This window comes from Pleurodeles waltl, chromosome 3_1 (assembly GCF_031143425.1).
Source record: "Pleurodeles waltl isolate 20211129_DDA chromosome 3_1, aPleWal1.hap1.20221129, whole genome shotgun sequence".
Taxonomy (NCBI): Eukaryota; Metazoa; Chordata; class Amphibia; order Caudata; family Salamandridae; genus Pleurodeles; species Pleurodeles waltl.
In genome coordinates, this window is record NC_090440.1 from 506,291,731 (window position 1) to 506,310,125 (window position 18,395).

Here is an 18,395-nt window from a genome sequence, read left to right on the forward strand (position 1 = left end):
CCCACGTGTGAATGGAGTATGAGAAGCACCCTATGGAAATCCTTTCGTTGCGAACTGTTCTTGAGGCATTAGTCAGCATGCACCAGATTGTGGGATGCATTTGCTTCCAGCTAGAGCATTCATTGGCCAGGAGTGCTGTAAGAATATCTGGCACAAAACAACTGCACTCTTCGGACTTACAACACAAGGCTTGGATTTGGCCGTATCTTCATTGACATATGTGTGTTCCCCAGCTGCATATCTTAGTTCCCTTAATAGTCAAAGAAAAAAACACATATACTGGACATCTTCCATTCAAATACATTACATGTATATGTAGCGCTTTAAAGATTGTTGTTCCAAACAGGTTAAACATCACACGTTTTGCAGACTCCACAAAACTCATCGTCCTCCACGTTGACAGATATGCTCATGGCTAAGTCACATGGTTGAAATTGGCGCCTAACCGTTTTGAATTGTGTGCTTTTGAGCCATGATTCTCGTGGCACCCCATGAATTAATAAGAAAACAAAGTGGCTGTAAAACTTTCAGTTTGAGGAATTGGGCATCACGTGAACAGGGTCGCCTGCTGGGCATTTTACCACCAACGGCCTCTAGGCCTAGTTAGAACTCGAACCAGCAAACTTTAGCTGCTTTCAGCTACCTCCTCAGCGCCCCATCCTGGGCCATGGACCCTAACAAAGAAGAGCATCACCTGTCCGTTATTAAAACCTGACAGTGTTAAAAAGAGACGCAAGAAACACATTTTTCCTCGTCTCCGATAATCACATTTCAGAAAGTACCGTTCATTTTGTCAGCTTGATGTTTGTAAAAGTCCCTCGTGTGTCTGCAGAAATATCTCCAGCCTTGGCACAGTGTGAACTACTTTAAATAGACACATTAAAACAATCTCGACTCATGAATCTTTACACCACTGAATCATTTCTTGTGTCAAGGGAGGCTGAGCAGTTTGTCAAACTGGCATACTGCCACGAGCAAATAAAATAAGAGAGCTTGCCGAGAAGCAGCGCAGGGCCCGCTGCTAAGCTTAGCTAATAAATACCATGGCATGCCTTGCTTCGTGCTCGCTGTGGAAAGGGGAACTCGAGACATATCATTTTGAACTTTAGCACCTTGTCTTGCGCTGTTTGTGTGAATGTAGCCCAGGCTGCACGCTCTGCGCTGCTTATTAAATGGTTGCATATGGCTGTATATCAACAGCGTGCCGTCTAACAAATGGCATCTGACAGCTCCATGCGCCAGCCTGTCCACGTGCTGTAGACCCTCTCCTTAACCTCTGGAATTCCGTGGGAAAGTGGTCCCCTTCAGGGCACTTGATCAGGAATTCTGCACAGAACTACTGACCTGGGATTATAGAAAATGGAGTCAACTCTCAGTATGAGACCTGCCCTGAGTCTTTGATTTCAACTCTGTGTGTTTTATTGTCTCCTAGAAGGCGAACATTCCATACCTCTGTATCAGATGAAATTTTAGGGCCATGAAAAATAAGGCTGTCACAGACATGCTGTTGGGCCCCTCAGAGACCTTTGGCTTTACCGATGCTATTTGTATAACCTCAATATCTATTCCGTACACCCACTGCAGTGCAAATAATATCTTGCATGGACAGAATAGGACACCCAACTACTACAAGGCTCAGGCAAGCGTGATATGCAAGGTATTTGTAATTACAGACCCGACAAAGCAGCAAAGAGAACGAATCTAGAGCTAGGAAAAAAATCTAATAATTAGCGACCATTTCACAATAAACGAAAATGATACTCTAGAATGGGCCTCTTTCTGAGCTGCACAATTGACTCCTGGATCTTGCTATGTGTTGTGACCTGAGGTTAGTTGGAGCTGGGTGAAATCACTGGCAGTGGGTGAAATCAATCACCGCCTAATGCTTCCCAAGTTGACCACACTCCATTTCTAATTTTTTTTTTTCTCTTTCTCTTCTTGTCCACATCATCTTTTCTATCCTGAGGCATAATTATGGGCCTTCCTGGTCTGACCAGTGGGACCGAATCTGGTCCAGTTTCTGTTATGGCTTTGGTTGTCATGTGTACATCAGTCCTGCGTCACATCTCCAATATGGTGTCTGATCCTGGTGTCTCAGAAAAGGACAGAGCAGTTCAGGATGACACTCCACATGATACCTATTTCTTCTTTTTGTGACCTGGATTGAACTAAAGCCTAAATGCCTGCCCATGTCCCCAAGATGAGTTAATCCGGGCTGGGTAGCATTCCTCTGTCTTCACGAACCTCTTTCATATTTAAACAAAACCTTTACTAAAGAAGCCATATGTTTGAATACTCTGCCTTGATCATACCTCCAGACATTTCTTCAACTCACCACAGCATACCATATAAAGACTGAGCCCCACTTTCACTATTTCACTGTCTCATATAGCGTGCCTGTTCCCACCACCACCACCACCACAGTGTGCCTTAGTGACCATTGTTTGCCTTATTATTCCCCTGGTAAATTTACCAAACATTTACCAATAAAAAAATGCTCATCCTTATCCACCTTCCCCCTGAAGGCCATATAATGCTTGTCCCATTTCTCTACATAACCCAAAATAACCCATAGCAAACATGCATGAAAAGATGGAGACCCACAGGCACTTGGATTATAGCAGCCCTAGTCATCTTCACAGCACCGCATGAAACAATAACAAGAAGCGCTTGACCACAGTAGCATCACACATATGCGTCAAATTAGCCCACAAGTAGTCCTTTGATGACCACCCTCCTCTCAAGGTTGTAACTCACAATGTTTGAGGGAGACATAGACACTGGCCCAAGTGGGACAATGAGGCAGAGGCACAGGTGAATATTGACTATGGAACAGGGAGACTCTGAATCTACCAATGAGATTCAGATACTTAAGAACTGGGACAGGGTGACATTGATGCCAACAAGGGAAAATTACAATAGGACTTACAAACTTAGAGATTCAGATATAGAGAGAGAGGCTAAGACACAACACTGAGAAACACAGACACCACACTGGGAATAAAGCTGACAATACATATACAAAATCTTTGGAAAGTAAAAATCCTGAACTCCACACTCAAAACTGGACTCTCCTCAAATGAAGATTTGTATATCATTACCAACCCAAAAAGGAATTTGAGCAGTTGTAGCCAAATACAAACATTAACAAAGTCAATATGTTTGTTTATTTGTAGTGCACGTACACTGTGATACACTACATAGATGCACATACAGATCACACACACATATGCAGACTGCGCAGACCACCTACAGACATCAGCTAATTCACATAAAAACAACCAAAAAGCAGCAGGCATAGAGGCACCCATGCTAGTTAATTGAAACCATCAGATGTGAACTCATCCATTTATGCAGACCAATAGATATATTGGACCCCATATGGCCACCACAAATGTAGTCACCTAATAAGACAGACTAACAGGCATACCATTGCCCATAAACACATACCAACATATAGGTGGTCGCACGTATAGTCATACTTATTGTCAGATAACATGCATATATACATACAGTTTACACTAATTTATTTGACATGGAAAGACACAGTTCTTGATATCTATATGTACTAATATCCTAATAATTGAACACATAAAAACACTAACCTAGAACCAAATTAATACTTTTATTTAATTAGAGGCTGTTTTAATCAGTCCTTATACTATACTCCTTGATTATATGATAATATATGAATCTTGCTTGCCTCTACCTGAAGGAGGAGTTATGTCTTCTATAAGAAACACAGTCTTCAATAAATGTTTTTAAGGGAATATAAAAACATTGTAACGGGCTATGAGAAAGATAAAAGGCTCGATGATTCTCGTTCAAATTCGTGGTAGTTTACCATTCAGCAATGGCTACTTCAGCAACTATCAGCCTTATAATATCTTTGATGACATGAATAATTTCCAATAATACATAGATTAAAATATTACACGTTATCACAGTGCAGAAGTTACATTCCATTTTTCATCATTTGCAAAGCTGACAAGTTCACTTCTAGCACCTGGAAATTTCATAGCATCTGAATGGATAAATGACACATTAAAAATGCCAAATCTAAAAAGAAAGAAGAAATGTGACCTGACTTGCTCTCCTAATGTGACTAATGTGAAAATGCTATCAGTCCGTTAGCCCTTAAAATGCTGTTTGTGCAGGCGAATAAATATTGTAACCCTGTATCAAAAGCTGAATGGCCGTTTGTGAAAATGCACCACAATTTTCATTCGTCATAAAATCAGGAAATCACAAAAATGAAAACAAAAGTGCAAAATTGCAGATCAAATCTGTCTTGTGGTGTTAAACTGGAACACAGGCCCACTATTTGTATTCTGACTACATATCACCCATTTGCTGTACACATGTTTGAGACAATGCAAAATAGAAATTTGTCTTTCAAAGATTTTCATATAATATTCTTTGAGATCAAGTGTATGTGAGTGCCAACACTGAACCAGCCTTCAAAATACTTTTTAATGAAAAGATACACATTGGGAATCAAAATACCGTCAAACAGTATAACTTATGTCTAGCTTAAATATAAGTCTCTTGCATACCTCCCAAATACTGGGCATATCCACAATGACAGTTAATTGCTGGGCAGTTGTGGTGAGCAGTCATATTCTCAAATGTCACATAGAGAGGAACTATGATTTTGTACCAAAAAATGGGCAAACTGTGAATGTCTTAAAATTCTATGTTGTCACGTGCATGGAAGCCCAAAGGTAATTGGACTGGAGAAATCAGAGCTGTACCCTTACCAGTATTTGTTTGTATATACATTTTCTAATGAAATTCCATAAGTGAGAATTCTGCAGTTGTTTTCATCAGCAAAGGTTTTACAATTCTATATGCTTATAAAAGTGTTACCCATCTATGTCCCAATGTAATAGGATCAATGGTGATTGAAGGAAAGAATACATACTCTTTCCAGAAGAGTCATGGAAAATGAAGAGGTCTTCAGCTTATGCTCCCCCATTGGCAGTCTCCTTTTCCAAACAGGCACTTATGAAGATGCTCAAAAATAGACAAGACAATATGTAGATAGGAAAAAATAGCAGACTTGATGATAAAGCTGTAGAGCAGAACAGATTTATTGGAGTGCATAGCTGGGATGCAACAGATTAATTTCACGCAACTTGAGACAAATATGAAACCGATTACCCAAGGTCTGATGGAGGAGAACATACAGATGAAACATGTTGGGAAAATGTAAAACCAAGAGATCTGGTCGCAATAGGCCATGTATCATAATTACGAATCGGAATGAGCGATTTCTTAAAAATCGCTATTTGTGGTTGGTGAGGCCCAAACACCGAATCGCAATTAGCATTTTCGCAAATTGCGATTCGGTAATTGAAAATCGCAAATTGCGAGAACGCACACCTGGAGGAGCCTGATGACATCACAAGCAGGAAGTGAGTCATCCCAGGCAGTTTGCAGGTGCCACACCAACACCAGCACTCAGAGAGAGTCAGCCCAGCCACACTGAGCAAGTCTCTGAAGAAGGCAGCACAGCAGAACAAACATGGACCCCTCTGCCCAGGGAAAGGAGAAGGGAGAAAGGAAGCGCAAGCTGAAGTTTAGTGAGCAAGAGCTGGAGGTGCTCACAGAGGAGGTGGTCAGGAGCCATGACCAGTTGTTCGGTAAAAGCTCACTCCAGGTGCCTGAGAGTGAAAAACGCAGACTCTGGGCAGATATCCAGACAAAGATCTGCGCTGTTGGAGTGGCACAGCGTTCTGTTGAAGAAATCAAGAAGAGGTGGTACGACTTGCAGTCCCGTGCCAAGGAGAGGGTGGCAAGACGACTGTAGGAGGCCAGGAGCACAGTAGGCGGACCACCCACAGATACACCCTCCACCCCGATAGAAGACCTAGTGGAGTCCACACTCCTCCCGGAAGCAGTCAGTGGGGTCACTGACATTGACACATCCGGCACACCAAGTAAAAGTAAAGGTAAGTGCCATATTGAAATGTAACCCCATATGTGTATGCACAAAAGCCCTGTAGGAATTAGCAGGTAATGTAAAACATTGTGAGAAGGAGTCCATTCCACATCTTAGAAGCAGCACAACAATGCCTTATGGGAGTGGTAGTCCACAACCTAGAGCTGAAAGTAGCACATACAATGTAATAGGCAGAGTGACACACAGAAGAACACAACACCCACAACATAGTGATGAGAAGTAACTGTACCTTTATTACCATTGTGTGACCTTTATTGATACATACATAGTTGACATGCTGCATATTGTCGTTGCAGGTGGCCCAGTCCCAGCAGCCACAGCATGTGCCAGTGCAGGGGAGACAGACACCCATCCTGCTTTAGACTCCAATTCCGCCACTGCCAGAACTGGGTCAGGACTCTGATGAGCAGCAGGAAGACTCACAAACACCGTCCCCAACTGGCAGATGCACACGGATGCAAGAGCCCCGTTCGCAGCAGAGCACAGCACCCCACAGGATGCCTACATATGCAGGCGCACAGGCTCTAGAGGCAGGTGAGGGAACATCGTTATTTGGTGGCCTGGAATTGGCTATGTTACAGCAGCAGTGCCTGCAAAATAAAAAGATCACTGCATTACAAAGGCAGATGCAGCAACATAATGCAAACATGGGGTGCCTGCATCGCCAGCTTGAGTGCCTCAATGCCAACATTGAACTGCTGCATGAGGGACAGATCCAGGCATCGCAGGCTACGAGGGAGCTGACTACTGCTGTGAGGGAACTGTGTCAGGAGCTGCGCCACGACTGGGTAAGCCACCGCAGGCAGGAGCGACGCTTCATGAGCATGTTTGGAGGTTTTTGTCGCTCTGTGACTAGGCTGGCTAATTCTACATCCCTAATATCACGTTGTGCTGTGGCTGCACAGGTTGAGGCAGCACACAGCAGCAGGGATGTGGCCCAAGGACTTGTACAGATCACTAATGTGATAGACAATATAATGGGTAACCGGTCAGCCACACCTAGTGAACTTGAACTGGGGGACACGGAGGACACATCAAGCCTCAGCAGCCTAGCTGTGCCCGCAATGGACACCAGACGTCGCAGTGCCAGGCACAGCACTGCCACAGAGGCAGACACTCGAGGTGCCAGTGAGGCAACTGCGCACTCGAGTGGCGTGCGTGGCCGAAAGAAGTGAGTGTAGTGGCCACAGGGGACTGTATATATTTCTGGCATGAGGACACTATAAAGGAATAGTGCTTTACTGTTAACTGCTTTTGTTTTTTTTCACAATTACTTTTGTTGGTACTCGTGGAACTTATATTACCTGACATTAAGGTAATACATTTACTCACTACAGGTACATGTGTCAGTGGATTCGTGTTTTCATACTTATATCTGAAGTGGTTGTGTGTGATGTCAGTACGTTGTCTCTGGGCTGTACTGTAGTGCACCTCCACTTTTGTGGAGGCACCGGAAGTGACTTCAGAAGGCCAAAGGTGCGCTCCACCACGTTGCGGGTGGCCTTGTGTGCTGCATTGTATCTCCATTCAGCAGGTGTATTTGGATTTAGGTTGGTCGTCATCATGTAGGTGCGCACTGTGTTGGCACTGTCTCCTGGAAGGAACAGAGGGTATAATGAGTAACTGAGCCATCTGACGTCACACTGCCATCAATGCACCAGTGTACAGAGGGACAATACCTAGTAGATATCCTTCACCAAACTCCCCAGCTAGCAGTCTTGTGTGAATGCCGCTGTGGCGAAAGATGTATGAGTCATGGGTGCTCCCTGGGTACCTGGCCACGAGATCAGTTATGATGTATGAGGCATTGCATATCACCTGTATATTCATAGAATGTTGGTATTTATGGTTGTTGGACACATACTCTGTGGCTGATGGTGGACAGATTGCAACATGTGTCCCATCTATGGCACCTAGGACGTGGGGGAACTGTGCTATCTGGTAGAAATAAATTTTTGTCTGCTGTAATTCCTCTGGGGTGTGGGGGAATCGGATGTACTGATGTATTCTGCTCAGCATGGCGTTAATAAATGCAGTGAAAAATCTAGAGAGGGTACTCTGTGAGACCCCTCCAGCTGCTGCTATGACCACTTGAGAGCTCCCTGAGGCAAGTAGGTGGAGGGAGCATAATACCTGCACATGGGTGGGTATGCTATGAGTCCTATGTGTTGTGCGTTGCAGTATGGGTTTTAGCTCAGCTATCAGGTTGCGTATCATGGCAGAGCTCAACCTATACCTCTCAAATATTTCCTCCTCTGTCTGGTCAAAAAGTGTAATGCGCACTCCGAAAATGCGCTCCTATCTCCTCCTCCCTCTCCTCAAACCTGTCAAGATCCTGATCCTCCTCGCCATGACGTAGAGTGCAGCCATTGTGGAAAAGAGTCTGAGGCATTCTGGCCCTCTTTATATAGGTTGCACCTGGTTACCACCTTGTTTCACTTAGTGGTATTTTGCATGTGCAAAATGCCATTCTGCGAAAAATCGCAATTTGCGATTTTTTTAAGCATCGAATTGCGACTTGGTATGCGATTCGCATTTTGCGCCTCGCAATTTCCTACTTGAAATACCGAATCGCAAAATGCGACTCGCAAAACCAGGTCACAGCACTACTTCACATTACTACAAGGCTACGTGTCAACACAATCCAGATTTGCGCTGGAATTAAATCCCAAAACAATACTTTGTGCCAAACCTGTGTCACTTTTGTGAACCAAATTCAGGGCAAAGTGATAGAAAATCTGACCCACAAACTCAGGATATAAAAAATGACACAGTGGTTGTGGTTGTCTATACTAATGAAAATTTTAAGATGCACCTACACTAATCTGGTAAGTGAGATTATTGCCCTTACCTTATTCTCTCAGATGTGATAGTTACTGGTCCAGGGCAGTTTTAACAGTTTAAGTAAATCAGTCCATAAATCGTTCTACAAGAGATGGAAACAACACAATTGTAATTTTTGTTATTTTTTCATAAAAAGAGACATTTGTATACATAAATGTCCATAAATGACATGCTGAAATTATCCTGAGGGCTGTGACTTTGACTGTACATGATCAATATCGATCATGGGTATGAAGATCAAATAGAATTCAATCAGAGAAATGACCAAGTTAAACCTGCAAACAATACATTTTATTCTTTTGGACTCCCTTATCGCGGGGATTAAAACTCTATAGAAGTTAATTGAAGAAGATATCTAGTTATTCCTTCTAACAACATGTTCGATTATTTTAGATGCTTGTGATTTTGATGGACATTTTCTTCATAAAGTGTCACATAAACAGGACAATTGCTTCTTTAGCCCTTAAGAAGCGACTGTTGTCCCGAAACACATGTTGAGTGTTTGTTTGTCATTAATTGTTTTCAATGACGTTATGAAAATCAAGATCAGGATTTAAGGACACTCATGAATAAAAATGACTTTTTTTTAAAAGATTTTTTTTTTTTAAAGATGACAGCATCCTTATTGTATTGTTTCCACCTCTTGCAGAATGACTGACTGGATGATTTAATAAAAATGTATTACTACCTAAGTGAATAATTTTGAGCAATCTTGGAATTATGAAAGATTGATAAAAAAGCAAAAAAGTTCCAAACCTATGCCTTGCAGTTTGTATGCAGCACCTTGATCCACATTCACAACTGATTTGTGCTATTTTTTAAGAGGAATGGTAACTTATGGAGTGCAAGTAACGGAATGATCTCCTTGACAAAAGCATTAACCCACTGAGCTATCTACAAAAGTACAAATATGTGATTTGCGTGCTACACAATGTGCTTTGCCGAAAGGGCATTACCCGTCTTTGCTACTTTAGTATCCATCAAAACTATAACTGCAAAAATCACAAATCTCTTAATCAACTTCAATAATCACCAGAGTTGGCATGCTGATGTTATTATCTACTGAAAATGACAGTGCACACAAAGATCTCTTCTGCTTGGCATTTGGGGCGATGGCACAGTCACACTGCCCACTGTTTCTTCTTTCCTCTTAGGTAAAATGATATCTTCACATGTGTGATAATCAAAGGGACTGGTGCACAACTGTAACTCCGTCAATTTCGGTTTGCTAAGTAAACTTTTATCAAAATTCAAGAAGAGGAATGACAAGCAGAAATGTTTCTGAAAGATAGACTGCTAACTTAGGATGATTCCTGCTGGTACCTGAAGTTATTGCTACCAATGATGCACTTGTTAAAATCAATATTAACAATACAGACAATTCGACCACTGGTACAATTTAGAGCCTGCTCCTCTGAGAAATACCACATGATACGCAAGAAATGGCAATTATATTGACTCCCCACTTACCTCGACTGGTCCTCCGACCAGTCAAGACTCTTTTAGGACCTCTGATCCGGTGCACCAGAAAACGCTGCTCTCCTCTCTCCTCCTGTGCTTCTCTTCACGTCCCGCATTTTAGTTTTTGCTACCTTTTTCTGCTCACTTTTGACACCTTTTCTGTGTACTTTTGCCACCATTTTCTGCTTATGTTTGACATATTTTTCTTCTTACATTTGCTACCCTTTTCTGCATACTTTTGCTACCCTTTTATGCATACTTTTGCTACCTTTTTCTGCATACTTTTGCCACTTTTTAGTGCATACATTTGTCACCTTTTTCTGCTTACATTTGCCACCTTTTTCTGCGTACTTTTGCTACCTTTTTCTGCATACTTTTTCCACCTTTTACTGCATACTTTTGCCACCATTTTGTGCCTATGTTTGATATATTTTTCTGCTTACATTTGCCACCTTTTTCTGCAAACTTTTGAAATATTTTTCTGCATGCTTTGCCACTTTTTACAGCATACTTTTGCCACCTTTTTCTGTTTACATTTTCCTCCTTTTTCACTCTGTTGTTGCCATCTCTCTCTTGACCCCTGCTCCCCCTGGGCCCCACCGTTGTTCACTAGATTTCTCCTGCATGTCTTCTTGTCTCTTCTGTCAGCGTTTGAAACCCCTACCCATCATGCCTGTCCCACCTCCCAGGACTTACTTAATGGCAGCCGCAACACAACCTTATTGTGCAGGTGCCCTGGATCCCCACTTACCTAGGCTGATCCCTTGACCAGTCAATGCCCTTTCAAACCCAGCGCTCTATTGCACGCACAACCACTGCTCTTCTTTCTGTCCTTTGCTCTTCTTCATACCTCTGTGCTGCATCCTGCCTTCATGCTTTTTCTCTTTTCGCTACCTTTTTCTACTTACTTTTGCCACCTTTTTGGACTTACTTTTGCTACCTTTATCTGCTTATTTTGCCACCTCTTTCTGAGTATTTTTGCCATTTTTTTTGCAAACGTTTCCCACCTTTTTCTGCATACTTCTTTCACACTGTTGTTGTCACCTCTCTCTTGACCCCTCTCGCCCCTCAGCCCCCACTGCCCTTCACCCATTTCCCTCCGCTGCTCTTTACCTGCTGCCTGTCTGTTTTCCTGCCTCTTCTTCCTGCTACTGGAAGTCCCAATCCAATGTGCCCCTCCCACCTCCCAGGACCTTCTTAATGCTGGCTGCAGCATGACTGTGCCTGGACCATGCTCAGCACTCCTGGCCCCACACACATACCAACGCCAAACTCTTCACCCTCGACCACAGAGGCCGCAAAAAACTGCCACCGGGCTGACCCATGCTCTGCAGTAGGATCTTTCATCTGCACCCACTGCCACTTCTCCTGCCACAGCACACACACACCAGCTCACTGACCAGCCTCACCCCGAATACAAAACAGACATTCCCTGATAAAAACACCAACTCATATGCACCCTTCTTAACACAAGTTCACTATGTAGACACACCACCAAGATCTCTGACCTCATCTCCTCCCCCACACCCGACGTTTTCTTCCTCACTGAGACCTAACTCAACCCCATTTCTGCACATGACATCACCACCTCAATACCTGAAATATAAAAGATCACCAACTGGGACCGCATCAACATCCCTGGTGGAAGGATCACATCATACACAAGGAATCCATCCAATGCGCCACCACAAATGATGACATCACCCCAGCCATGGAACACCTCAACTTCAAACTACAAACAGATAGCAAAACCACCATCAGGGGCACCCTCATCTACTGTCCTCCAGGACCTCCTTCTGCAACTTCATGGCTGACTTAATCGCCCCCTCCCCATAGACTCCAACAACTACATTTTCTTTGGTGACCTCAACATCCATCACAATGACCACAATAACATCACAAGTATCAACTTCCTCGACTGCATGAACAACATCTGTTTCACCGTACACATTCACAACCCTACGCATACCGCAGACCACACACACTAGACCCCATCTTCTTCTTTAGCAACTTCATCAGTTACAGCCACACCATGGAACTCACCTGGACAGACCACTCCATTGTGCACTTCAACATCACAATCTCAAGGATTTCTACCCCAGTCTGCCAAAGACACCCCACCGCAGCTGGAGCAAAGTCTCTAGGACACATCAATCAATGACCTCAGTATCACCTACCCCATGAACAACTGGAAAGGAAATGGCATGCACCAGCAAGGAGGTGACCAACAAGAAAACCTTCAAGACAGCCTTGAACCTCTACCACAGACAGAGAGAATTGAAGAAAAGAGCCATAGAGCTCTTCAACATCATCAAAGAATTCTCCAAACCCTTAGCTGCAACAAACATCAGTAACCCCTCACAGAAACTCTGCAACAACCTTGCAAACTTCTTAGATGACAAGATTGTCAACATCTACAGGAATTTCAAACCCCAACCCAAGGCCACTGACTTTTGCAATCAACACAACAACCCCACTACGACCCCAGGCATCTGACTAACCAAATGGAATCAGCTCACTCCCTGCTTCATGATGAATTTGGTTCACTGAGGGGCCCCGGCTGACCCATGCTCTTACCACATCTTCAACTTAGGCAATGCCAGAATTAGCCACATACTCATCACTTTGTTCAACAACTCAATTGTCATGTCCACATTCCCTTAGGACTGAAAACGTGTGGAAGTCACAGCCCTACTAAAGAAACCATCTGCAGAAACCAGTGAACTGAACAAATACCAATCAATCTCTCTGCTCCCATTCCCTACCAAAGTATTAGAAAAAGCCATCAACCAACAACATTCCTCAGATCTGGAACAGAACCTCCTACTTGACTGCTCCCAATCCATATTCTGCAGGAACCACAACACCAAGACAGCCCTCCTCACGGCTACTAATGATATCCAAGCCCTACTTGACCTAGGAGAGAGTGCAGTTCTGATCCTCCTAGACCTTTCAGCAGCCTTTGATATGGTCTTCAACCACACACTCCGCACAAGGCCGCACAACATAGGCATCCAAGGAGCTGCTCCCAGATGAGTTTGCTCTTTTATCACTGTAAGAATGCAAAAAGTCTGCATGCCCCTCTTCACCTCCGAACATGAGGAACTCATCTATGGAGCACCCTAAAGATCTTCGCTCATCCCCACCCTCTTCAACAGTTAAATGACACCTCTGGCCAGCATCATCAAAACCTATGGTCTCAACACCATATCCTATGCCAACGATACAAAACCCATCCTCTCTCTCGCTGAAGACACCACCAACACCATGGCTAACTTCCACAACTGCATGACGGATGTCGCCAACTGGGTGAAGGACACCTGTCTGAAGCTCAACACAGACAAGACTGAGGTACTGATCTTTGGAAACAAAAGCTCTCATGGGATGCATCCTGGTGGCCCTCGGAACTCAGACCTACTCGTAGTCCCTGCTGACCATGCTAGGAACCTAGGCATCATTCTGAACAACAAGCTAACCATTACAACTCAGGTCAACTCCATCTCTCCTCCTGTTTATTTATCCTCTGCATGCTTCATAAGATATTTAAATGGCTACCACAAAGTTCAAGACTTACTGGCACCCAGGCCATCATCTCTAGCTGACTGGACTACAACAACATGTTCTATGCAGGGATCACAGCTCACCTACTCTGACAACAACAGACCATAAGGACCAGTGCCGCCAGGCTCATCTCGATCTTCTTAGATGAACCCACATCAACCCTACCTCAGGGAACTCCACTGACTCTCTTTACAGAGTTCAAGCTCCTAACCCACACATACAAGGCCCTACACAACTGCCGACCTGCCTACTTGAACCACCGACTGAACTTCCATCACCACCCAGACACCTCTGCTTTCCTTTCTCTAATCTTTACACACTTTATCCAACGATGCAGATGTGAAGGCCCCTCCTTCTCCTACCTAGCCGCAAAGATATGGAATGAGCTACCATTTCATCTCTGGACCTCCGAATCTCGTCCAAAGGTCTGAAAGTCCCTGAAGACCTGGCTATTCAGCTAATCAACTGGACCCTGCCAGTGCCTGGATACCATCACAGGTAACAAGCAGCGCTCTGCAAGGCTACTGAATAATTGATTATAAGTATATTTCCTTTGGTGTGGTTATTTATGAAAGCACAACACACAGTACGCTAGAGGAGACACTTGGATAATTACAGTAGTGCAAGGAAAAGGTAAGAATTCCTTAATTCCTTAATTTCTGCACAAAGACAGAGAGCAAATGAACCCCAAGCTTTTTAAATCGAACAACTTTACAATAATGGGTCGTGTGCCTTGGAAATAATAAGATGCTGGACTGGCTGTAAGGGTGGTACTTAAGCAGCTAAACTCTAAGAAACACTGCTTTACAGAGTGCCAGATTCTCATTCTCTCACATCCTGCTAAGAAGGCACAACTTCAGGCGAAGACTTGTCCCCTCCATCAGATTCCCTCAAAATTGGCAGAACAGCAAAATGGGTAGGGATAGTGCCACAAATGGTGTCAGCTATGTTGGTGGTGGTGGGGCTGTTTATTCTGGCGGAGAAGAAGGTATACCCTTTTGCATATGTATGGTATTGTTGCCCAAATGGGTTATTTTCCTTGTTAGTGTTCTAGGCTGACATTGGGATATTTGATTTGATATTTGATTTGATTTGAGGAACGAACGATCCCCTATTCTCTTGTGCGCTGAAGCCCACCGACGAAAAGTACGTGAATATTAAACTTCTGCATCTCATCCAAGGATCCCAGTGTACTGTTCTCAGAGAACCCTTCCTCCGCCGTTCCATTTATTCTTCTCACATTCTGTTAAGCCTCATGTCTCTGCGAAGCAGGATTACTGTTTCCGGAGATTATTCTGAATCCAATTCCCCAGTACAGATGCACATAAAACTTGGAAGATATGAAAACTTGGACGCGATATGACAGCGGATTTCGCCTGGAATGCCCTGCAGGGGAATGTCTTAACATGTCCCCATTGTTCTGCGCTTGCAGGCCTATCTTCTCATCACCAAGTAAAGTGAATGGTGTGGAATGCCAACCGATGATTACGACTTCAGGGGAGAAATATGCGGCATAAACATGGTAAACCCCGGCTGCAGAAACCCTGCACGTCGTCTTACTATTAGACGCAGCCAGTTCCATAAACCTTGAGTAAAATTAGAGTTAATGAGTGTCCTTTAACATTAGGTACCCACATTTACAGAAGTAAGATAGCTCTGAAACGCGTTATTATTTTAGCAAGGGGTTTCAAACCCAGCATTCTTCCATTAACAAAAGTTAGCAACACGTTGGCGACAGGTGGAAGGCAGAATTTTCAAGGCAACACCTTTGATCTGGCTAGTGTGCTATCTACAGACATATATTGTTACTGCTAATCTAAGGAGGTATTTTTAAAGTGCGATGTTTGCCAGTGTATTGGTCTCTTCATGGCGAGGCCTGTCGTGTGCTTGAGTTGGCTTCTTTTGGTGCGGTGTCTGTACTCGTGTTACTGCTCCATGTTCATATGCTTGTTTATATACCTGCGGGGGTGGCTGTTGTCAAATGAAAGTGGTGGGCGAATATTTTGACCCACTGACAGACACACTTAGAAACCAGCAATGCCTTCAGACTCAACGTCAAATCCTCATTTCTGATTACCATGGTAGAACTAAACAAGAGGTAAACTTGTGCCTTTGACTCCCAGTATGTCCTTTTGATTGCTTCTGTGTTTGCTAACTGCTGTAATTGCATCTCTATCAATTCTCCTGTGTGTGTACACAGCAGCTGTCAAATGATGCAATGTGATATACCAGAAGAAATTGGTGGTTTGTGTGAAAAGTTAGTAAGGAAGAGGAAAAACAGTGGTGCACGTCAATTGGCTCTTCTGACCATGCCTCTATCAACTTTTACAAGGCTGTTGAGAAGAAAAGAATTAAGACATGTTGAGTACTCACAACTGCTGAACCATTTCTTTCTACTGCCTCACTAAAGTAAGTGTAAATATATGTCAACTAACCTGTGGTCATATCACTGGTAAGTACTCTCAATTTTGCAGATAATTGAACTAATGACCTAAAAGATAAAGTGGCCTGCCTAAGATCACACAATCTGTTCACGTAGAGAAGCGTTGATTACACCTAGCAGTTATTTATTTCGTGCAATCCGTTCCTCCTTGTTATTACTGGTAATGGTAAATACTTTAAAATTGGCAATATTTCAAGTACTGCCAGTAATCGTCGATAAAAACAAATATACTGAAAAGGGTGGTAATTACCGCCAAAAATCAATTTAGATCTGATTTCAGCTTAAATAGTTTCTAATCCAGAAGTTGCTACCTAGAGTTGGCTATACTGGGTCACTGTGTTAAATTAAATTTACATCAGTGGTATCATATTCAGCTCTTGGAAATATGTAAAATAAATCATATTATTCTGACTGAATTTCCAGCTGTGGTGATATGCCCTATCCCCTTATTCTCTCTCACTTCTATCTTCTAAGTTATTCCCTTGCACACTCACCTCTTCAGCTCACAATACTGGTGTCATCTTTTCAACAAAACACCTGACAACAGGTCAAGTGACGCCTGCTAATGTCAGCAAAATGTGATCATGTTTGATTTCCTTTGCTTCTAAAACGTTTGCCGTTGCTCTGATCTTTTCGTACGTTGACTGCTTAATTGTGCTTCCTGCTTATTCACTAGCACCTCTAAAATATGTCTCTAACTCTGGCATGTTTTCTTTTTTTAAATTGCTCACCTCTCTCTTTTTGTAGTTTATCCATACTGGCTTCCCTTTTGTATGCAATCTCTGATGCCGTTTTCTTTGCAGGTTTTACAAATATGTGCATGGTCTGCCCCTACCCTTATCCTTCATCTCTTCTTAATTTCCACATTCCATCCTGTCGTCCTTGCCCTGCCTCCAAGGAAACTACCTTTCCCACATTGCAAAAAAATGAGATAGAACTAAAAGAAAGACCTGGCACAGGTCAAAATGTATATCCATCCAAAGTACAGCAAGCTCTGGACAACACAAAAACATGCTTGTCAAATTCTGTGCAGGCATATGAATATCATCAAGGACTGAAGTGCTTCAGCCTAAGCCTAAGCATTGTATGTGCCAGCTAAAAATGCCAAAAGAGCCAGCCCTCTCGTGCTTTCATCTCATTTGTAGGTCTCTAGACGTTTTCCAAGAATGCTTTCACTCAGTACAGATCTGCAAGACCATCTTTTATGTTGCACCATCCACTCTACTTGCAGCGGTTTGCTGTGATTGTACTCACCTAACATCCTCCTGTAAGGTCATACCATAATCTCATGATTATAAAATGTCTGCCAACCAGTCTAAAAATACACATGAGCAAAGTCTGAAAAAAACAGAACTATTTATGCCCTACCAGGTTGGAGCATTCTTCTAACAGCAGTGGGTGATCTCTTGAATGATACTAAGGCCTGTAACTTCTTAGATAGCCAGCTTGCCATTTGATGAAACATCACCATTCTCTTTAGACGCTGATTCGGAGTTCTATAGCCTCTTGTCCTACAACTTCAAGGCGTTTGCCTTTGAGGTGGGGCCCCATGAAGTTGATAAGACTGTTGACTTGCACTGTGCAAGTTTTTACATTTTTCTAAAATGGTTGAAAAGTTTTGATAAGTGCAAAGTTGCTAAAATATAACAAGCAATGACAGAGTCAATAGGTCTCACCTATGAGAGCTATTGGCTTTGGCAATCTTTTGTAGCCTTGCTGTACAGCAGCGCAGGTGCTTTGCAGTTTGGCAACAACTAATTTTAAAAAGTGCTATAGCACAGCCAGGGCAAATGTGATTTTTATTTTTTAAAGTGCAATAGTGCTGAATATGCCATTGTTAAAAAAAAAAAATGTTTACCCATGCTACACAGCACTCACAGTACTATACGGCATGGCTACAAAGTGTTGCCAAAGACGGTAACGCCCATGCTGTACAGCATGAACAAAAGGCAATGGCAGAGCCAATAGGTCTCAAAGGCAGGCATATTGGTTTTGCCAGTGCTGGTAAATCAATTAATCTCCCCATGTTTGAGACAGAAAAAAATATGACATTTGGCAAACAATCCTATCACAAAGAAAGCAAATGCACCCATGTCCAATAAAAACACACTTGGAAGCAGA